The sequence below is a fragment of the Misgurnus anguillicaudatus genome, chromosome 22 (assembly GCF_027580225.2).
Source record: "Misgurnus anguillicaudatus chromosome 22, ASM2758022v2, whole genome shotgun sequence".
Lineage (NCBI taxonomy): Eukaryota > Metazoa > Chordata > Actinopteri > Cypriniformes > Cobitidae > Misgurnus > Misgurnus anguillicaudatus.
The window spans coordinates 34923304-34948180 of NC_073358.2; the positions used below are offsets into that span (position 1 = coordinate 34923304).

Below are 24877 nucleotides of genomic sequence, written 5' to 3' on the forward strand. Positions count from 1 at the left end.
TCCTTTAATGTTTCTACATAAAATAGATAACTTTGATATTTTGAATAATGACTAAGGTTACGTCAAAGATTGAAATAAAAGTGAACTCAAATTTTAATGCTCTAATCTCAAAATTAGATTATGAGACTGAATTGCATTCGGCAGGTTTACATATAGTCCCTTCTAGTCCATTGTGTTGACGTTTTGGCTCCACGACTTTTGTTTATAAATGTCTAGACCTCTTTTTAAGCCGACAAGAGCTTTTTTCTGTAAGCTGATCCTAATTGCATCGTCGTAGTTTGCAGGATAAAGAATATAATTACCCTTAAAGTCAAAAAAGTTGCAGGAATCTGCCGGGACAAAGGAACTCTTGTGGAGTGAGTAAACTTTAGGTAGTTCACCTTAAGTGCAAAGTCCTGCTAAATCAACACATATCAGCATTACGGGCCGCAGTCAGGAAAGCACATAAACAAAATGGATCACGGCAGATTTAGTCCAGAATCCCAATCTGATCGAATGTCAGAAAAATAAGCAAGGTTAAGCTTTAAGTGACAGTTTACGCCAAAATGAAAATTATATTATCATTTACTCACCTTTTTTGTTGTAAACCTGTATGAGTATCTATCTTTTGTTTAGAAAACAAAAGAAGATATTTATTTATTTTTTTATTGTAATTTCTTGCTTGCCGTCAGTCAATTGCTGCTGTTTTGGGTTGTTTTCAGACTTGTAGATCGATTGCTTTGTTCCGAAACCGGGGTTTAAAGGAAAACACCACTGTTTTTCAATATTTACTATGTTCTTACATCAACTTAGACTAATGAATACATACCTATCTTTTTTTCAATGTGTGCAATTAATCTTTGTACAGTGCGTAGTGAATGTGTTAGCATTTAGCCTAGCCCCATTCATTCCTTGGGATCCAGGCAGGGATGAATTTAGGGGCCACCAAACACTTACATGTTTTCTCTATTTGGGGACTGTTACATGAGTAGTTACACGAGTAAGTATGGTAGCATGTATTAATTCGTCTAAGTTGAGGTAAGAACATAGTAAAATATTGAAAAACAGTTTTCCTTTAAATAGCTACAATGTTGCAATTTTTATGTTAGTTCGGTTCGCATTCAAAAGGAAATATTTCCAAATGAACTATGAGAGCAGCTTTGCAGGCTTATCGTGTGGCTTTTTGGGCAACTGAGGTTATATTATATCATTACTTTGAGCAGGAATCAAAACTTAGGCGCGACAACATTCTTACCATGTACCTATTGCGGTTAAAAGAGCAATTAGAAGACATTTTATAAGGAACTCATTTTATAAGGAACATGCAGAACTCGTCACCAAAGAGGTTGTATCACCATCAGGTATGTTCATGGTTAATAAAAGAAATAAAATAGCCTGTTCATTAGTCTTTTGGCTCAGATTGCTTTCAGACTTATACCAAACCACTCCAGAGTTATTTTGCAATTGGACAGAGACAACCTCGTTCAGGCAATCTCAGATCGGTTGTTTTGGTGCAGATCCGAGCATGATTGCCATGTTTACATATGCCTAAATGAAACGAGAGCGGTAGGAGCAGATTTGAACAGTGCGTTTCGGAGCGTGTTAGGTTAAAGAGCACCAGATTTGAGTGAATACATCAGGAGAACTGTGGTAAAAAACGTCCTTAATGAAAACTGTTTACATCAATAACACGTACGTAAAATACACTATGTAGGCCTACTTCAGTATATTTCTCAAGTCTGAAGTGTTAGATTCTTTGGTTTACTAGTTTTTTGAGTATTTCTAATAAAACCAGTTTAGGTTCTTAAGGGTTAACTTAAGTTGGCCTCATTTTTAAACAAACATGATAATTTGCAGTTAGGTCAAGTTTTCTTGACCATTCTTAGACTGTTTGGTTTTGTTTTGTTTGTTTGGTTGTGTTTTAGCAACATCCTTGGCTTACTCCCAAGATATGAGCCTGAACTCGCACAATGAAATGTCCGTTCTTTGATGACATGCCCGTCTTGGCTCCTGAAATGGGTATAAAGAGGGCTGTGAGGGGTGAGTTTACATGACACTTTTAACGGCCACTGGGCTTCAGTGCGAACCCAGACTGAATACACACCACCCAGCTGTCCCCTGCTCCCCACCGGGCTCTGGCAAAAACAAAACTCATTTGGCCTCAGCTCCTCTGAATTGAATCCCCTGAAGTGACGTGGAGAGAAAGCTTCATCTTTCCACAGTCAAGTGCACTTGGCAGCCAATTAATGTCAAAAAATGAGGAGAAAAACACTTTCAACAGCACTTTTAGCTGTGGCTGTTTTCATCGGACAACAAGAAGATCAATAAGGACAGGTATGCAGTTAACTCTTCTGAACTGAAATAGACTGTTTTCCTTTCAACCGAATCTAAAGACATCTGAGGGAAGTGAGTTGTGGGTGTTATTTACAGCTAGGGTCTGTTGAAGATCTCTTTGGAGAGTTAAACATTCTGCTATAGGATCCAGTGCCAGCTGAAGTGCATCAGAGCCAGTTCCTTTTATATTTCTCACAACAACCGATGCAATCATCTTCTCTACTGCGATACTTAAACAGGCTCCTCAGTGACACTCGGAGCTCCGAATCCGTGGGACTGTGGTGAACTGTTCTGACATCATACTCTCTCAGACTTTCCTAATCACACGGGGACCATTCAATCACAAAACGATGGGAAAATGATGAATACCTTCAAGATATTCATAATAATCATCTGATACTGTAACTTTCAGATGATATTTTAGGATCACATCATGCTGAGCTGTGTTCCAGAACTTTGGAGCGGCCGTTCAGTCGTGTTCTTGGCTCAGAGGCTTTGTGTTTGGTGTATGTGTTGCCTCATTCAAGGTTTTATTTTACCCCCATCCGCTGCTGAGTCCTATAAAATGTCCAGACTCTGACTCAGTCTTGTAGTAATCAGAGAAACCCTGGAGGACAAATAGGACCTAGCATCACTTGGATTCTTTCTCTCTTATTAACAGAAAATACAGCTTAGGCTCCTCCGCTTTCCTGTGGCTGATTCAAACAGTGAGGTCATTTTCCAATTGTGTCCTACTAACACACATGAAAAGGCATCATTCAACCGATGGTTAAACTGAGGTCAGACATGGGGACTGTAATGGCAGCAACATATGTGAGGGCATCTAGAGTGAAAGTCTATAATTTATAATGAAAACACACTTTATAAGAATGAAAGAAATGAAGGAGGCTGTGGTGACTCATGCATACAGAAAAAGGTACCATGACATTATACAGTAGATGGTCTGAACAAATATCTCACTCACCACAGTGATTAGACATGGAAGTCTTGGAAACGGTGATAAAGGACATGTTTCCAGGGTCAGGGGTGTGTCAACATATACTCTTACAATCAAGTTACTGTACACTCTTACAACTAAAAATGTCTGGAAGGTTATTCAAAGTAATTCCATAGAAAAAAATTTGATTCCTCAATGAGGTTTTTTGAAAAACTATTTCATTTATACCTTTTTAAAATCTACAGAACATTTTTACCCCAAAGAACCGTTTTTGGACAAGAAAGGTTCTTTGGATGTTAAAGGTTCTTTATGAAACCATTAAGCCAAAAATAGTTCTTCTATGGCATCGTGAAGCACTTTTATTTTAAAAGTGTATTACAGACTAAAGAAAAAAGAAAAAAAAAACATAAATTAAACTGTAAGTTTCATGTACGCAATGTAGCCTTAAGTATTATTATACATACCCTTATATTTAAGCAGCATTGCTCATAATTCATCATTTGATAAATAAATGACTACAGAAGTCAGGTGTGCCCTAGTCTCAGCCTCAGATGTCACGCCTACGGATCGTTGGCTAAACTAATGCATATGGCACACTTAAAGGGATACTCCACTTTTTTGAAAATATGCTCATTTTCCAGCTCCCCTAGAGTTAAACATTTGATTCCCACCGTTTTGGAATCCATTCAGCCGATCTCCGGGTCCGGCGCCAGCACCTCCAGCATAGCATAATCCATTGAATCTGATTAGACCATTAGCATCGCGCAAAAAAACAACCAAAAAGTTTCGATATTTTTCCTGGATATCCGCTGAATGGATTCCAAAACGTTAAGAATCAAATGTTTAACCCTAGGGGAGTGTCCCTTAAAGGGCCATTTCATCGATAGGAACATTAATCTTTATTGAAAGTAGGTCATATTTGTAGTCAAAATGTAACATAAACTTAGAATTCTGTGCCTATTTGGCAGAGAAAAGACTGAACGTGACTTTAGAGCACAGTTGTATGAAAAACTACACCTCCCACTATGCACCACAATGTACAGCTCTGCAAGCCACTCCCATTAATCGGAGCACGGCTCAGATATGATATTGTGTACATAAATGCCACGTTAGTAAAACAAAGAAAATAGCCACCACTGTGTCTGACAGACACCAATCATGACTTACTTTTAAACGTGATGTTACATTGTGTTACACACAATAAAACAATACACAACACGTAATCTGGTCTGGTGTGTAGCAAAGTCTTATTCAAACAGTAACGTGAGGTGTCAGATCCGCAGTACAAATGTCTTTTCAAGTACTTAAAAAGGGTATGCATATTAAATGTTTATTTAGTTTTACCAATTTTCTTTCTTGTCTCTTGTTTACTGTAATTACATCTGTGTTATATCGGCCTCACCGAGTCACTGCTCTCACAATATAGACATATAAAACACCAATTAGATATGCCATTGTGTACATAAATGCCACCTTAGTATAACAAAGAAAATAGAAACATTCACTTTAGTCAGACGTCTGTTTATCCCTGCATCCTCCACACTAACGCGTCCCCTGCACAATATCTCCACAGACGCGCTGCCTCAGCTCTTGGAGCTTGTGCTCGTAAGCCGAAACACGTCTTTGAAATAAGCATGCGCAAAGTGCCCGGAAACATTCACAAAACAAACATTCATATCCTTATCTGATGCATAAATGTTAAACGGAAAGCACACAGCGAGAGTCCGTCCAAGCTCATATACTCCGTAGTGCGTCTGCTCGTAAGCGAAACGTCTGTGAAATAAACACGTCCAAACACGCGCAAAGTTGCTCTCTTGCCTGGAAACATTCACCAAACAAACGTCCATATCCTTATCTGATGCAGAAATGTTATAAAGCAAGCACACAGCGAGAGTACAGGCAGTAGTCCATCCAAGCTTCTCTACGCAGCAGATGCCAAGGGTTGCGGTGTCTTCCCCGGGCTCCTCTACTCAGCCGAACCCCAGGCTCCGGCCTACTCCTCGGGCTTCTGTTCCTCCATCTGCCTCAGCTCCTTGCTGTATTGTGGCTCATAAAGGTGCAATGAACAGCGAATTAGAGCATCACGCTTGCGAAATCACCCTCTTCCATATAATATTGATTATCTTCCACTGTTATTGTAACATGAAGTCTGGCACGCTCCAAAACGTCTGTGAGCTTAGCTTAGCATAAAGATGGCGGCTGATTGTTTTTTTTTCCATTTGTGTTTGTATATTTTCGTAAGTCCAACCCACTGATTTGTAATAGGTCTGTAGCGTGAGTGGGTCCCACCCATAGCCCCCACCTTGGAAAAAAGAAGAATGAGTGTCTGTAGTCTTTCAACCTCAACAAAGATACAGCATTTCCTTCTTTCAATGACACATCATTGAAAGAAGGAAGTGCCTCACTGAAATCTGTATTTTTCCCGTCTCAGGGGAAACTGAGGGAATGATGCACAACCATTCAAAAACATGACTAGGGTTCTAACAATACAAAGCTTAATGCAAATGGGTGAAGTTTCCCTTTAAACTGGAAACACTTCAGGAATGGGTTACTTGATTACCATAAGTCATCTTCTTATTTGTTCAAATAAACCAGATTTCCAGGTGTAGCGATTATTTTCGGTCACAGGGAAATAAAACTCTTATGTTCGATCGAGGAAGAGAAGCAGTCATGTTTACGTTGGTAATAACGAGCAGTTATCATCATCAGCTAAACATTGGATTCTTAAAATCAGTTTTGCATGAGGCAGTTAGTGGAGTCAAAAAGAGATATTTTGACCTGTTTGCCAACGGGATTTAGGAAGAGTATTATTTTCCAAGCCTGGCTTACCCTTTGTCAGCAGCTGGAAGGATTCCCTGCAAATCCAATTGTACTAGTTGTGTCCCCTCGTATCGATTATGGAAGATCAAGTAAGTACTTACTGAGAAGGGGATATCAGCCCCATATGTGGGCAAATATGAAACAACCGACGCTAGCATTGCAGCTGGCCACTTTAGTCTTGTGTTCGGTTCTCCCGAATTGCTTGTAGGTGTTAAACAGTGGAAAAATATGCTTCAAGCAGATGTTTATGGCGAGGGTCTCATTGGTGTGACTGTTGATGAAGTGCACACCGTTGTTCTATGGTGAGTAATGCCGTTTATTTAGATGCTATTTGTTTGTTGCTGGTTATTTCAATGACTGACTTGTTGCACATCGATCTGTTGTTGTGGGAACATTTCCATGCCCCGAAACGTGACGCTGGACGATACTGTGATTGGTTGTTTGACATGTCGTAAGCGAGACTAGGGGTGCCCAAACTCGGTCCTGGAGGTCCCTCAGACCCTCATGTCCTGCAGAGTTTAGCTCCAACCCTAATCAAACACATCTGAAGTAATTAGGGTCTTACATAGTATACTAGAAACTGTGCTGAGGCAAGTTGGAGCTAAACTCTTCAGGACACCAGCTCTCCAGGACCGAGTTTGGGCAACACAAACATATGACCTATGTCCATTTTGGGATTCAGAGCTTATGGCAAATAAAAGTGGCTTACATGCAATATAAAAACCCATACAGTATAATGCATCTATAATGCAGCCCAACAACTAAACTCCATACTGTACCATTTAAATCAACCTAATAATAAAAACATTATTATCGCTTTATTTATTAACTTGCATTATCTATAGTTACGTACCTTCTGTTTTTTATTTGAATGCAAGCAATCATACCAGCAGATTAATAGAGCATGGAGATGTTTACTGCTGCTACTTTAAGAGCTCACAGGAGGCAATAATAACTCGGTGTGTCAATAGCAGGGCATATCACAGACGGCCAGTATGGTGCAGCCATATGCCAGTCTCCAGAGGAGGGATTCTGATAAAAATGCCTCAGAGTTGTGCAAGGATGGTAATTGTGTGCAGACACACTCGTATTCACCGCCCTTCTCTACCTCTACTGACCGTATTTGATGGGGGACATTTACAGGGGGTGAAAGAAGAGGGGCAGTTGGGGGTTGCCTTGCAATGGGTAATATTTCAGGATTATGTGATTCATTACTTTCACAATGTAGGTGATTGTTTTGGGGGAAAGAAGTAAGCCTGTCATGGGCTTACTGGACACGTGATGCAGGAAAGATGTTGAGCGATCTCTATCTTTATATCTGTATTACATGTCATGCTGGGACTGGATGAACCCATACAGTTGGTTGATCAGACTATGCTCTGATAGTCTTAGGGCGCGATGGGAATTAAACCTGCTGTTGGAGACGCTGTGTGAGACTGAAAAACGAGGAGAAAAGGCAGTGCTGTGATTATCCTTGGGTTTTCTTTTTCTGGTTGGATGACTCAGTAGTGCTTTATGGAGGGATGTGACTTTTCAGTACTAATAAGGTTGAGGAACAAAGATGTGGAAAGGTTTTAGCTGGATGATGTTTAAAAATTTATTGCAATAGGCTTGTTACATCAGGATTCTTATGTACTGGCTCAGAGCAAGATACAATGTACAGTTAGTGTAGCTGGACAGTTTTTATAGCCATTTCTAAGCCTGTCTTGTTTTATTTTCTGGTGGTTACCAATACCACCGTCAATCGTTGAAACAACTTGATAGAAACGCACATAATGCGCATTTGTTTGTTTTTCTTTTTTTTTGCAAATTTTGCAAATATTCACTTTATGTTTGGATGGAAACCCAGCTAATGATAAATGTAACAGAAGTTATGGGGGTATGAAGTGGTTCAGCAGTTGCAGAAGAACATGAATTTGCGGCTGCGGTGGGTCTCCATCCTCTCTCTTGCACCTTGAGAATGAAACAGTACGTTCTTTGTCCTAAACCCTGCCTAGCGGCACACACAGTAGAAGTTACGGAAACAAAAACAAGAGGGCCACCACATCCATTCATTCTTCTCTGATACTCTCCCAGCATTTCAATGCACACCCCTTTTCTCTAATGGACTTTGCAGGCGTCTGCAACCCGGCCCACAATGGGATCAGGGGTCTGCTGTGCATGTCAGTCACACATGAATGAGCCCTGTAAGCCTAGCCCCTTCAGTCTTACTTTATGTCACGCAGTGAATATTGAGATAAATGGATGCACCAGTCATTAGATGGTCTGGGTGGAGAGAAAAACCAGCAGTGAATACACAGTTGCATTATACTGTAGATCTCTGTAAGGAGGAGGAAAAACAGACTTTCTGCAACACAGGGTTGAAGTTATTCACCTCTGTTAATCTTCTCAGATGTTCTGCTTGAACTTTACATGTCTTGCTAGATCTGACCTTGCTTTAAACCAGTGGTCAGGAATGCATGCCAGGCTGCGTTGATTGACTGGTGGAAAGAGAAATGAGAGAACCGGAGGAGAAAGGGAGAGTAATTTAGTATCTGAGGGCTCTTAAGGTCTAAGACCCGTCTGAGGGGACAGGTGATGACAACTGAGGGTAGGGCAGCGATGACTCAGTGTGCTCTCTTTCATATCTTTTCTTCTCTGATAAAAATTTTTCTCACCATCTGGGCTTCTTGTACATTTTGACTCCTTGTTTTCGTGCCCGTGCTGTCTCACGGAGAGGGAATATTCCACAGATGTTAGATGGTTTCATTGGATGCAAAAGAAGTGGTTTTGGCAAACCTTTTAGCAATGCTTGTAAGACATCAGTGTGCCAAAGTGGAACTGCAGCTGAAATTGGGTTTTATGGGTTTCAATGTTCATTACATTTAACTTGGCTTGACATAACAGCATATAATGCGCATCATACACACATGGTTGGGTCAAATACGGACAAACCCAACTTAATTGTAACCCAGCAGTTTGATTTATTCATATTTGACCCTACCATAAATTAAAACAACCACGGATTTTTCTGTAATTTGATTTGATATATCGGTGTTAAGTTTAGAGAGCACCTATTGTCCAATTCACGTTTTGAAATTTATTTTGGTGTTTATTAGTGTTTATTAGTACATGTTCACAATATGCAAAAGGTACATACCACAAAGTAAACGTTAACGCAAGTTATCCTCTCCAACGTAAATCTCTTTTCTTGGACTATAACAAACACACGGATTGTGAGCAACCATTTACTTCCTGGGACTGGTGATGTAGACAAGACCGATATTATCATAATTCCTCCCGCTTGGACTCACATCCTGTAAATGAACTTTGTTAGCATTGCATTGTGACCAAATCTTTCAAACATGGTAAGAAGAGTCACGTTTCCGGCTGACGTCAGAGGTGGTCAGGCCAATCACAACATACATATAAGCTGGCCAATCAGAGCTTTTCAAATCTGTGCGTTTCAGGAAGAGAGTAAAATCTGGACCTACAAAAAGTACACTGTTAACCCAGAAATTGTCTTTACTTAAACAATCAAGTAATCATCACTTAATATTTTCAGTTTTGAAGCCAAAGCTTAAAAAGTTTAGTTGATTTAACTTTTAAGCTTACAAAATACATTCAACTTAAACATTCTTGTGAAATGAACTTAAAATTAATAGTTCATGTTGTGAGGAATACCACTAATCCTTTGCGCCTGAATATTTTTATTATTTTCTGCTGTTTCACCGAATAAAAACTGATAAGAACTTTCATTACTCAAATATTTGTTAATAAAATGTCATATAGGTTCAAGCTCTTAAATTATTGATGTTGTTTTGTTGTAAATTATAATTTTGTGAAGTCACCGTTCAGGTGATCAGTGTTTCCTTACATGAACCTTGTTCAGAACATTTTATTATATTTCTCTCCACAGTACTGACAATGTATGTCAAAAACACAGTTTTGTGTGTGTTTCTGTGGAGAATCAATGATTGATTTAAAGTCAGTCATTAATTTTGTGTTATAATACATATAAAGTTATATGCAAGGGGTTTCCTCACAAATTTCTAGTAATGTCAACTAATCCGGGTTAAGAGTGCAGGAATATTGGAAGAAATTAAAACATTAAGTCTATTCAACTTAAAATTGTTATTAGAACAACTTATATGTTTAAGTAAACTTCACTTAAAGTTTTTAAGTAATCATTACTTATTTTTTTAAGACGAGTTACCTTCATTTTTTTAAGTAAACTCAACTTATCCAGGCTTACGGTGTACGGTATGTGGAAAATAATGTGTTTTTTTACCATAAACCATAAGAACACATTGTATTATACTAAATACACAAAAAGCGTTGTTTTTAGCAATGAAATAGGTGCTCTTTAAATTTAAATTCTTTCCATTATTATTGCCTTATGTTTTTTTTTATAATTGAAAGACATTACGGACAAACCCATGCAGTTTTATCCGACAGATCCAATAATCTGTTCTTTTTTTGCATATCTTTGAATGCTCGAGCTGGCAGTCAATCAATGAGAAATGCTTATTTAACTGATGTTTGAATAACTCAGCCGTATTTGATGAGATTTTGAGCAAAAGGTCTTGAGTCACTCATATCCTCTCCTCAAATCTCTGGATTTCTGTGAGAATGCGTCGTTGTGGTGAAATAACGAAAACTGAGTAATTTCGTTTTATGGTTTTTGAACACCACTTTCTTTCCATCTTCATGAACCAAGCCGCAGCTTTGAAGTTAAGCATTAAATTACTGGGGAGTTTTAAGGGCTTGTTGTTTTAAAGGACAGAGATTCTGCTCAGTGTCAGCTCGTTGCTATGAAACAAAGAAGTGAAAATCTCTGTAGGTTCATGGGATTGCTCAAAGATCCATCACCTTACGGATTCAGACTCACCTGGGTGCATGATTATGAATATGACTATTGAATGATGGATCGAAAGGCCTATATTGTCATTTCATCCCTTATCGAGTGCACAGCAAAGGTCATGGCCTCAAGCAAATGTGTGTCTACAATTACACCCAAACTATTTTTTTTAGCTCAGACATGTACAGTATCTCTTATCCTTGTGATGACAAGATGTTAAACTTTAAATGAAATTGAATCAATGAAAGCAAAAACTTCAGAGGAACAAAACACTAATTTCACGTTTCGTTTGCTTAGTTTCAAAGTCATTCATATTATCGTTGCATGAGGATGTTTGTAAATGTTATCATGCTCATGGCTTGTAGATCTGGTGTGGAATTGGTTGCCGTGAATAATGAAAACACAAAAGTAATATGTTGTCATGGTAACTATGGTAGGTGATATATCTCTGGGTGATTGCTTTGGAAATACATAAGAATTGTCCTCAGATAATCGGGTGGTATTTTCTCAATAAATTTTCATTACACTTTGCCTAGAAGGGCAAGAAATTGATTTGTGCCAACAGAGAAGTGAAATTTATATTTGCTACCTATTACATCGTATAAAGTGTGGGAAACAAATATTTACACGTACAAAGATTTTTTTTTATCCTATTTTCTTGAACGGAAATAGAAAATGTGAAAATTTGGATTTTACGAAAAATCTTAATTATTTTAAAGGTTTTTAAGAAAGAAACACAAATGTATTTTTTTTCCCGAGTTGATAGCCTCATTGACAGTGCTCCAGCCTCTGGTGACCCAAGTAAAATTCCTGGCTCTCATCCAATCCCATTCTCCCCTCTTCACCCTGTACTTTCCTGTCAAAATCTGTACTGTCCTCTAAAAAAAAGACATTAAAAGCCTAAAAACGACAAAATTGTAATTGCTAAATGATTGAAAAACACCATAATGAGTTTTCACACAGTATGTTAAAACAAAGCTGGCATCTTTGCTTATACGTCTCATGTTGTTATTTTAAAACGTATGTGTTTCTAATCAAAGCACAGCAGATAAAACCGTAAGATCAGCATTTTAAAACATTTAAGATGTTTGTGTATGTGGCTCTACACTGCTGAAGCAGCTTAAACCAATTCAATTGATGATGTCACACTCCATAAACATTTCAATGAGAAATATGTTGCAGATTATTTTCCATTCGGCCAGTCGTTTATCTTTGTTACTCTCACACAGGTCTTGACATTTGGCATTGTGAACTTTTAGAGACCACAGGAGGTGGCTGTATATTAACTTTCATATGTCATAAATAGTCGAGTCTCTTCGACAAGGGTGTAACCTTTCGCCGGGTCCTGCATGTGCGGGGGGCTTATCAGATGTGTGTTTGCTGAAGATCACAATGGATCCTATGATTCAATGCAGTCTTTGAAAAATTAGATTTTGTGTTAGTGATCTATTTTTTTTCACAACGGGAGGTTGAATGCATTACAAAACCTATCATTCATTGCAATACATATTTTTGTTAAAGAAACCATTAAAGTAGAATACAAATGAACCTTTTCACCTTTAACAAACACATTTCCTCTATTTTTTCTGGCACTGTCTGTATGTTATTTTTAATCATTTAATAGCTGGTGAGAGAAGCTGTCTGGGGATTTGCTTGTTAACATGAAGGTAAACGTTTTTGAAATACAATGTGAATTTTTAATTTGCAGTTATAAACAAACCTTTTTATAGGCATATGTATCATGAATACATTAAACATCTGTTCAGCACTGCATTTCTAAACATTTCGGATAAGGAGCCTAAATCTGAGAGCATATTTACAACATATGGAACTTGAAAATATGAGTGTTGCTACTTGCATTCTTGGGCGCGTTCATAAAAGTCTTGTGTTACACAAAACATGTTATTGTTTTTTGCTACATACAGTATGGATTGTCCCATGTCACGGAGTGTTTCAAGCATAACGTTTTCTTTAACAGAATTGGCAAAATTGTATAGGTTTGCCTTGCATGTGGTAAATTGAAAACATGCTTCCATTATAGTTTTTAAGGGCTGTATGTACGATACGAAAAAAAAACCATACCACTCCAGGAGGTTTGTGGTGTATCTTAGAAACCTGAACTGGTAGTTTATCGTAAGGGTAACACTAGCAGGATTCCTGCAACCCCATCCCCCCGAGCCTGTAAAAAGGGGGTAAATGGTAATTTACCGAGTGTTGATGGCAAGAGTTATTAGCTACAGATTTGGGTTTTAGAGCGTCACATACTTTTGTAAAAACGAGAATGCCATGCAAACAGAGATTAAGGTGTATGCACTGCAGACTTTCTCTGTTATTTCAGCACACCTGGGTCCCCGGAGAGTCCGTGGAGATCTGTGGAGCGTTGCTGTTGGAATTTTTCAGGCTGTAATTGCACTTGCTTTATCCTTGGAGAGAACTTAAGCGCAAACAATGGGCGTGATTGGCGCCTGAAGGTGACCTGGGTTGTTTTGTGCTTATAGTTGTGACAGAGGGAGAAAAGTAAGTGTCATAAAAATGTGCGGAGGTGGTAACAAAATGATGTGGACAGCTGAAGGAACAATATACATGAGACATCTGGACGTATCCAATCTTTGTATTTTTTTGCATTGGATGGTTGTCTCAAAGTGATTATGGTTGCATTGCGAAACACCTGGAAAGAATGATTCTGCTGTTCTCGGTAGCTTTTATATGCATGTAAATGTCTAAATTACGTTAGCGTTTTCTTGTTTCTGACCATGAAAAATAGCATTAAGCCTTGAACAGGATGCATAGTTTCACATGAAGAGTTGATTTTTTTTTTTGAGGCTTCCAACTTGGCATTTTTGGTTACAAAAAATGGCACATGCGTTTACTTTTAAAGTGCATATAAAATGTCATGTGCTTTTTGCATTGATCTAATAGCACACATTTTCTATAGAGCCCATCTTACCTAAAATCAATGTTTAAATCCCCATTTTTTCTGTTTTATCTGTTTGCCGCCCTAATCTCTTTTACTTCTCAACAAGGAAACTGAAGTTGTTTGTTTAAAGTCTTAAAGGAATAAGCTTTGCTCTTCATCCCTGATTTATTATGGTTTGAAGAGGCTGTTCATAAACCCACACCAGTGGTTCTTCTGGCCTCTGCGTGTTTGCTGTCTGGAGCGTGTCAGACGGAGTTTGGTTGGGTGAGCTGTCTAAGGTCTAGCTCATGGTGAGAAGACATAACCTGGGATATCTTCTAAAGCTAAACATTACAATCCAAAGACCTGTAAACACTGAGCGGTCTTCTGGGACTGGTCACATGAGAGTTAGTTTGCTAGTATCAAAGTATCAAACAAACATTTATACATGAAATGAATGGCAATTATTTAGTGAAACACATTCACTTATGCACAAATTACCATATTTTCCAGACGGTCCGGAGTATAAATTGCATCAGTCAAAAAATTGCTTTATTTTGTTTATTAAAAATTGTTTATTTAGAAAATGATTTCCCAAAATCCAAGCTGAAGAAAAGACATCTGGAAAGGCAAGTTATTCAACTAAACAATAGCACAGAACAGCAGGCTGAAAAGGTGATATAACAGCATACAGAACATACCTGGGAGGCTAAATTAACAGGATAATCAAATCAAGTTTAAAAAGGTCCCGAATCATTCGGCATCACTGAATCTATCCAGCATAGAGGGAGTCTCGTGGCTGTAGACGGTAATGGTTTTTTTTGGTTCATATGAAATCATTTTGACGTATAAGTCGCACCTGACTATAAGTTCCAGGACCCGCCAAACTATGAAAAAAGTGCGCCTTATAGTCTGGAAAATACGGTATGCACATTAACTTATATATCAAAATACATATTTCTGTAGTCCAATATCATAACTGTGCAAAGATGAAAAATGTTTGACCACACTGCCAAAAATGGTCCTTAGCTGTAACTGGAGCAGCACCCTGTCAAAATGTCCTAAAATGTACCATTTAGGTACAGATATGTACAGTATACATTTGGTACCATTATGTGTCTCTTACTCTTATGTACTCTTTAGGTACAAAGGTGTACTTTTTGAAAGGGTATTGCCCCAGTGACAACTTGGGACTATTTTTTTTTCGGGACAGTGGGGACAGTGTACAAATATTGACGAGTATCAAGGATCATCGTTACATTTGTCATACTGTATATTGTGCATTGCTTCATTAGCCTCTTTCACACCGTAATTTCTGTAAATTACCATGAATTTACCAGAATGAATTGAATGCAGTGACATTTTTTTTCAGTTAGATATCATTCACGCATCAGTACCAAAATACAGGAAAACTTGGTGAGAAAGCGGGAGTTACCTCTAAACTGCCGCTCGGTGAGCTTATTGTATTTGTAAACAATTGTGGATTATGACTACTGTATTTTTTTAACGCCCAGTTGCTCACGACCAAACAAAATTGCATTAAGTGACTTCAAAAAGAACTGAACTGGGGAAAAGTCGTAACCTGCTTCTTGAACAGCAGTAATGATTACACATTGGTGTCACAGGGGGTGTGCTTAGGACGTGGGCAATTTGGCAAATAGATGGTAAAAATAGCTGTTTTAAACAACTTTGGTGAAGAAATGTGGACGTTAACTTTAGGTGCGCTCGTCGGGTCATCTGTACTAAATTGGCCTGAAACTGTTGCGTTCCGATGTTGTCTGTTAAGGCCGTTTCACGCTGCAAGTGGCGGAACCGCCGCGCAGCTACAGCTTTTCTTGTGTAGTGGAAGCGTTTTGTGCAGCATTTAGTGGAAATATGTTTATCTTCAACAGCGCCTGCCATGAAGAGTTGTGTCCGTAAAAGGGACAGGATTTTGGGTGCAAGAGCAAGGCGTGTGGACCAACTCCACTTCACCTCTGTAACCACCCCGGTTTTTCCGCTTTTCGCACGTCTCCTATTGAGAAAGATCTAAACACTCGCGGTTGCCGCGTACCATGTGAAACGCCCATTATAAATGTTGGTAATCCTTATTCTACGTAGCACTTATTAGGGCGCTGGGCGGTATGACGTATTTTCCGTTACTGTGAAATCAGCCTGATCTCACGAATTTCCGTGGGATAGTCACAGAATGTTTTGCGCATTTTCCGTGGCATTCTCACGGATCTCCGCATTTTTCCGTGGCCCTGCTACGGACTGTCTTTTTCCGTGGCATTCTCACGGATTGGTTACTCAACTGTTTTGTCCTATTTTCTTACCATTTTGCTTCGGTTTAGGGTTAGATTTACATGAAATGACATCCCTACCCAAACCCAACTCTAACCCCAACGCCAGGTGACAATTGTTAAACGTTTAAAAAATATAAAAGAATTAATCAGAAAAAGTTGTATAAACCAATAGTTAAAGTGACATAATAACGCAAACACCAAATCTAACCCTAAACCGAAGCGAAAATGGTTTGAAAATACGAAAAAGCAGTTGAGTAACCAATCCGTGAGAATGCCACGGAAAAAGACAGTCCGTAGCAGGGCCACGGAAAAATGAGGAGATCCGTGAGAATGCCACGGAAAATGCGCAAAAAATTCCGTGACTATCCCACGGAACTTGGTGAGATCAGGTTGCGTGAAATATAATGTCGCACATACAATTTTTCTATTTCATATTCCGCAGAATGTAAATCAGTCGAGGTGGCCAACTCTGCACCCCCACTTTTAGACTGAGTGTAACAGAGAAATCATCTACATATAACAAATGAATTTAGTAATTTCAGTAATTTCATAATAAGCACCAGTGAATTCACCACAGGTCTTTCTTGCTTTCTCACTCACTCGCTCTCACTTGCTTGCTTGTTCTCTTTCACTCGCTCTCTCAGTGCTTGTGCAGAGGTCTCTCTGAGGTCTCTATTTGGAGCTGTGCCACCAAATAAAGAATGTACTTCCTGCACATAACACATAACTTAATAGATGTAAAGTTTTCTGAACTTCAAGAAAGCTAAAGCCCGGAATACACTGCAGGATTTTTGCCCTCCTATAAGATCATTACCTTATTACACTGTGCGACATGGATAGTTTAAACTCAGGTACGACAGGCATGTAGACTCTGATGATGACACGGAGGCTTCAACGGCTGCGTCACACGTTAGCGCAACATCACCGGCATGCGCTCGTGGTAAGCAAATACCAGTACGCAGGTCGTAGCAGCAAACACACTGTGCGTTGATCATGCTGAATTTCTGACACTGTCAAAAAACTATCGTAGGCTATTTTTGGACGCAAGATCGGGAAAACATCCGTCCTTGAACCTCTCTCACTGTACGACATAGGACCACCGATAAAGAGCCACAATCACTGAAATAGCAACGATTGTTTCACGATGGCAATCTTTCGTCTGGCACAGCCAATAATCGTGCAGTGTATTCCGGGCTTAAAGGTGCTCTAAGCGAATCTGTGTGACGTCACTTTTTGTTGCTGTTTGAACTGTTTTCAAACAAACAGAGCGTAGCTAACTCCTCCCGCTCCCCCTCCATACCATGCTTTCATGAACGCGCCCAATCCCCACCCCCAAATCCTTCTTGTCGTTTATTGGCTGGAACACTTTGTTATGGTTTCTGTTTGTAGGTTTGGCCACTTTGTTTGTATTGCAGTTTGCGGAGCCTGGGCTGTCTACAGAGATCACTTTTTTACAGTTTGATCAGCGGACAGGCAGCAAGCAGATAGTGAGGAGATGTTTGCTGTATGTAACAAAAAATGTTTTATGGTCTAAAATGCGTAAATTCGCTTAGAGCGCCTTTAAGACAGAACTCGAATTTATATGTGTGATGCGCCAGTTAAATAACGACTTTTGGGATTTACTAAAGACACGCAATGGATAATTAACGCTGAAAAAATGTGGTCTAGTTATTTTTATGACTGACCTTACTGCATTTCTAGGAGTTTTCCTTTCAGACGCAAAATTTATTGGAGGAGATTATTTAAATGATTCACGCAACGCGATTTGCGCAAGTGATAGTACTGGTATTCATGCCATTATTTTACGCTGAAAAAGCATGCCTTAAATAATTTTGCGCTTGAAATGGCTGCACTTGTTGCTAATAGGAGAGGCATCACAGAGCAAGCGGTACAACATGGTTTTTAACATGTAACAGTTAATTTGGAATGCCAGAGGACATGCTGGAGGAAATAAGCGTCACACAATAGCAGTTGTTTCAAAACTTCTTATAACCCTTAATTTTTTGTACACAGGTTATTTTCAGTTTACTTTAGCTTCGTTAGCTGGGATTTCACAACCTGAATTTTCAGCTAAGATGTTCGTGGTGCTGAACTCAAGCACATCAGGCGTTAGAAGATCACCTACACCTCATTAGCTCTGCTTATTTGCGACCCTGAACTAATTTGCGCTGCCCTTAGTAAATTGCGTTAGTCATTATCGAAATCAGCTTTTGTGCCTGTGTTATTTTATTGCTCCTTTTTAGTAAATAGCCCGCAGATATTACCACTCCCATTGGCGTTTTCTTTTTTGGGGGGGTTGAGCTCTTTGCTAATTTGCACCGTTTAGTAAATCTGGCTCCATATCTGTTGTTATCTTTAGTGCAGTTTTCACTTTAACACTGGGGAATTGCGCTCTTGTGCTCATTTGCACTGTTTAGTAAACCTGGCTCCATATCTGTTGTTATCTTTAGTGCATTTTCACTTTAACGAATTATATTTATAAAACTATGGTTAGCATTTAGTTAAAAGCTTATTAGTGAGTGGCAAATTTCTTCAAATTCCAAAAACAATACAAACATCAAGCTTAATAAAAACCATATATACCGTGAAACATACCATAAAATAAAATAACTCATTCCGTACAATAGATTTGTGGTCATACAGCCCACCCCAAGTGTTTACCAGTAAATTGCTGGTAATCTTACAACCTCTCTTACTGGTAAATGGGCAGCACTGATTTACCAATAAGGTTATGTTCACACAGGATCTGATTCACTGCAATTTACCAGTAATGAAAGGGAATAATGACACCACACACACACACACACACACACACACACACACACACACACACACACACACACACACACACACACACACACATTGAGCTAAATAAATCTGAACACAGAATTTTTTTCATTTCGTCAGCTAATTTTCTTTTTGCTTTCCGCTGAGGTGAATGAAGCCATTAAACTGATGCAATGTTGTAATGCTGTGTGAGTGTATTCTTTTGATTAACAGACTACGTCTTTATCGTCAGACTTTGTTTGCTTTATCTCTATTTCACCACAATCTAACATTGCATTCATGATATAAAGGCATCTGTGCTAGCTTTAAAGATTTTTTTGGCGTTATTGTTTCTCTAATGACAAAAATATGAAGCATCTCTGCATGACTGTACTATATAACTCTCTGTGATGTAACCCAGTTACATTATTGGCTCACATTTTGTCAGGGAGAAATGTGCTTAGAGGTTATTGTTAACACAACTTGGTGGAATAATATGAAGTGTTACATTTCTTAGTCGAATGCAGGCGAATTTGCTATTCCAGGTGGTATATGACTGACATTTGTGGTGTGTGTTTGTGTTCTGCATAGGCATAAGTGCATAATGTATGAAAATGTGTGAATGTATGTGTGTGAAAGATTGTGGTCTGTGTGTGTTCTGAGGAGTTGACAGAGCTTGCTGATGCGGTGAGGCGTGACTTGTCCTCTATTTAGCACCCTGCAGGATTACTCACACGAGGGATGTGGATATGCAGATGCAAGAAAGTGGAGATAAGAAGAAAAAAGAAGGAAAGGACAGAGTTGAGGGCGAACATTATTGGGAGGTGGGATTCAATAGTGCCTTGCCAAGTAATGATATTTCAGAGGTCTTGCGAGAAAGAGCACGCTGGAACGCTGTCATACGGAAATGGCAGGCTATCGCACAGAAAAGATGACATTTTAAAGTCTGTCTAGATGACAGACGGGCTTATATACGTCTCTCAGGGGAAGGCATTTGGTGAAATCACAATGTTTGCACAGTATAAGTGATAATATAGCTACAGTCAGCCACACTCAAAAAAATGATACTTTAAACGAACACAATTTTATTGTGGACAGTGGTTCCACACAACCCAGTTAATTTATTTTTACATTTAAGGGTTGTTTTCAGTCAATGCCAAATTCTTTATTTGCAGCAACACAATTGAATAATAAATAACTAATGTGAAGTGGTAATGTTCAACAAAATTATCTTAGTTACTTATCCTCAACTTAAGATTGTTACGTTTTCTGAACATGTGTTTAACTTGTTCAAACGAATCAAATATTTTTTGCTTGTCCAACTCAAGAGTAGTTTATTCATACAACTCAATTACATTGTGGACAGTGGTTCCATCCAATTACTTTTAGTTACTTTAACACAACAATGTCTATTTCAAGGACATCACACACAAAAATATACTTTTTGTAATAAACTCTATATAGCATTCATTTTATTCAAAAAAGAATCTCATACACCAGTTCTTCAAGCCATGTTTATTGCACTTAAACTACAGATACCGTAAAGGATATACCAACAAATGAGATGCACTCATCAACTTGAAAAGCTTGCAAAGTTTTTAAGGACTTTGGATATTACAATGTAACCTTATAACAACATTAAAAATTTTTACAGTTACTGACAAATGAAATGCATGAAAACTCCATTTCAAAAACATGGCATTTACATATGAAATATTAAAACATTCCTTTCTTAAAACATCTGCAAAAGGCTTGGCCTTCAGCGTCTGACTCTGAACTTTATGAGATAGTTACTTCCCATCTAGCTCCAGAAACATCAACTGCAATACTTCAAAAGTGTACCTGAATTCAGGAAAGGAGCAGTTCAGTGCATATATCAGTCCCATCAACATGGTTGTCGCATACACAATGTTGTTGAGGTCCAAGAACTCTTAATCCCTTCAATAACACTCCAACATGTGCTGGGCTGTCTTCGATGTCTGAACCATACATTTTTACAACAAGGACTCCCAGCACCATCTTCTGGATCGCCTCCTGGGTACTGGGTGCATCTGTATCCTGCAGGTGAGAATGACAATGATACAATTATTTTGTGTTTATTAATAAGTTCAGAAAATCTCTTATTTACCATTTAATGTTATTCAAAACCACATCACTTGATTCTGTAAAACTGAAGTATTTTAAGAACGGTCTCATATTCCATAATGTACAACAGCCAAAAAGTCATAGAGGGCAAGTATTGTTTCCTTACCAACATTATTATACCTTGTTTTCTGCATTAGAAAGAAACTCGTAGGTTTGAAATACCATGAAGATGAGATAAAATAAAAAGTTATCCCAGGTGAAAAAGTACACGTCCATAATGTACTTAAAGTGCTCTATTTTCATGCACTTATTTTGTACATAATATACAAAAAATTATTCTTTTGTACTTCTTAAGATAACCTTAAGAACATCTTGTACATTGTTCACAATGTCAGTCTAAATTAGATTTCAGGGCATATCCGATTTGACAAACTCATTGTCCAACCATTCTGTGCGTCCTGTAGCGTTCTGCCGTTTTCTGGATTATCTACAATGTTTCTATGGCAATGACGTTGCACTGGCACGACAATCTGCCTCAACATCTGACGTGTTTATGTTTTACGTGACGCAACAGCATGACATAACCGAAAAGCTACACAAATGCGATCAGAGCGGTCAGACTGACTTTTAAACCACCGATGGATGTAGCCCGAAACAGATTTGAAAAAACACTCATTTCATGTGGTTTTTGGCCGTTCACACTTTGTAAATGTGACTGGATTCAAATATGCACCAAAATCAGATTTAGACTGACAGTGTGAATAAGGTATAATTGTACTTCCCTGTTCTATTTTGGGGGCTGTTTACACTTGGTATTAAGATGTGTTTTCGTCGATCGGATCACAAGTGGACGAGAGAGACACATTATGTTTACACCTGTTATTTAAATTCGTCTCTTTTGTCCACTTTCAACCGCTTCTGTGCTGAATACTATGAGGGGGTGGTCTGTGAGACGGTGGGCGAGTCTCTCTGCTGTCATTCAAACACGAGCGGGAGTAATTATGAGTTTATATGGACACAAACTAATATTATGTCGGAGTGCACTGCTTGTTTAGCAAGTAAACATGCTGCACAGTGTTTTGTACATGAGTATGTAAGAGCTTTCTTTGAATTTTCAGCGCAATTGATGAAATAGGATCACGTAACTTTCACACGCTTTCAAAACGAAACTACGGAGATCAGCCGCTTTAGATTTATCAATGAAAGGCTAAAAATAGCGCTGTTCACCGAATGTTCACGCCAGGAGTCAAAAAAGACGTAAAACTTGTGTTTAATACCTCAGATTAGATAAATGGGCGGTCGCGTGTGGCTGTTCGAACGCATTCAACCACATGTGCGTTCCGCAACTCCAAAGCGATCCGATTGAAAGTGGTTTCGACCACCTCTGGATGTGGTTGAAAGTGGTCGAAAGTGGACGAGCTCAAAACGTTTTGAACACTGTTTACACCTGGCATTAACTTCGTCCACTTGTGATCCGATCGACGAAAACACATGTTAATGCCAAGTGTAAACAGCCTCTTAGAGACACCATGAATATGAACTAAAATGTGCTGAAAAATTATTTAAAAAATGTATTTAGGTACCACTCGTAGTAAACTTGAACCCATCTTTGAAAGTTGGGTTCAAGTTTACAAGTTTTAACTAATACATTTTTAAAACAGAGATAGTATATTCAAAGCACATTTTAGTTCATAATCATGTTGTCTCAAAACAGCACAAATAAGTACACTTAGATAATCTTAAGAACATCTTAAAAAGTATTAAAGAATAATTTTTTAGTATATCAAGTATAAATTAGTTTAAAAATAGAGCACTGTAAGTACATTATGGAAGTGTACTACTTTTTCACCTGGGATACCCCAACATTTCAATTCCTTGATAATACAGCAAAGTATATATATGCACATATACTTACCAAATACTCTTTAATTAGACTGGTCAGGTCTTCATTCAGGTAGACAAAGAAAGATCGGAGTCTGATCACTGTTGTCAGTCTAAATATGTAAATATCAAAATTGTATTAATTGTAGCATTCACAATTTCAGGTAAACATTTACCTTTATTTTTAGATTATTATGCAAAATACAGCATGTAAGTGGAAAACAACAACAAAGAAGGGACACCTTAAACTGTACCTTTGTTTCTTTTTTACAAGTTCCAGAAACTTTCTAATTCCAATTTCACCAGTGCAAAAATAAGTTTTATTATAAGGTTTTAATGAGTGTAGTTCTTCATACCTGTGTTGTGGAAACCAGCAGGTTTTTAATTCTCGGTTAATTGACGACTCCTCGTTTTGCATAGATCCTTATAAGCTTTGCAGAATATTGATCCATCTTCGCCAAGTATGTAGACACCAATAGGGCTGTTGCGATTCTTTTAAACTCTGCACAAATCTACAAAACACAATAAATTATTGTTACCACAAAGCCAACAAAGTTAAACATAAATGACTCAAAAACTTTTCACTCACCTCTTCCCTTCTGAAAAGAGCAGGCCATCTAGTTTTGAAATCTGCTATTGAAGGCGATTCCTTGACAACCTCATGTCTCCTGATAAAAAAAAATGTCCATCAGCATTCATAATGTTTTCTCATTGTTCTTTTTAATTTCAGACAGAAGTATTACACTGACTACTTCCAGTGTTTTGGATGTCTCCGTTTGTGGATGGTAAGGGCAGTAGTTGACCTCAGCGTTGCATGTTTTTTTTTTTTATATGGTAAGCAGCACGAGAAATTGCAGCTAGTTTGGGCGTGTGTAAAATTAATTTCAATTAAAAACGAATTGCCCAAGTCAGAATCCATGAACTGCATCCTTAAATGTCCTTGTAGATTACATTGTTTTTCTATTTCCTTTGACAGGTCACTCACTGAAGAAGGAATGGCATACTGAAGGATCACCTTTTGTAACTTTTAGCCAGACTGGAGTAGTCATTGTGGTATGACTGTGGAAAACAAGTAAAAAATGTAGTTAATTATTTTTTTTTAAATCAATTGTAAGTATGGTTAAGAAACATTAACTTATAATTGTCCATTTAACAAAATAAAAGCATATTTTACAACATATCCGTGGACTTGTTTTTTCAAAGTCACCATCAAACAAAGCACCAACCAATATAAGTCAAGCAATGGATAATCATGAGCTAACTAAAATAGGCACTGACAGACTTTAACATACAATGCAGTTTAATTAGTTTTAATAAAACACATCTGGCTTCAGTCATGAACAAAAGCATCACTTGCCTCATCACCATAAAAACTTTTGACCTCTCATAATATTTCAGCAATGGAAACTACACCAGGCTTAAAATCACTCAGTGAAGGCTGGTTGTGTTTTCTGTTTTTGTGTGATATAGAAGTCCCATTGACATTTGATTGGAAATCACAACCTGATAACATGCAAAATACCGTTTTACTTTTCTTTAAGTGACTGTTTATGTGAGCAAAGTATTATTTTTCTGATGACAGTGCACTGCATGCCATGCACACAAACTACAAGTGAAAGTGGGCCTTTGTCGTCATGCAATATTACATCTGTAGCATAATTCCTACTTAAATGAACAAGTAGAGCATAACATGTCTTGAATATATCAATTAATATGTACAATGATATCTATGATAACCCCCACAACGCACTTGCAGCAGTCTTTAATGTTTTAGATCACAAATTTTACATTTCAACATAACTTACTTTAAGTAAATATTCATTCAGAGTAACAACAGAAAATAAACTTTAAGAACCCCTTGAGAAAATGCTCTAACTAAACACAGGAAAATACGTTTCAAAAGCACTATTTTCACCAGTAAAACAAGTTCAATGGCTAAAGTTATCACCGGAATCGCAGTTCAACTCACCACGAACACGTGAAGCAATCCATTCATTTTGAAACGCACAAATCACACAGTTTACAACACTGCTGCTATCATAAAACACTACAAA

The 24877-nt window shown here is 38.2% G+C and overlaps 1 long non-coding RNA gene across 1 annotated transcript; it reads right to left on the reverse strand.

Moving 5' to 3' along the window:
* Nucleotides 1-19912: 19912 nt before the first annotated feature.
* Nucleotides 19913-23676, reverse strand: LOC141358841 (uncharacterized). Its single transcript, XR_012365315.1, has 4 exons — nucleotides 23413-23676; nucleotides 23180-23335; nucleotides 22858-22936; nucleotides 19913-20915 (listed from the first exon to the last, which is right to left on the reverse strand). It is a non-coding gene; the product is annotated as an uncharacterized lncRNA (long non-coding RNA).
* Between the last annotated feature and the right edge of the window lie 1201 nt (nucleotides 23677-24877).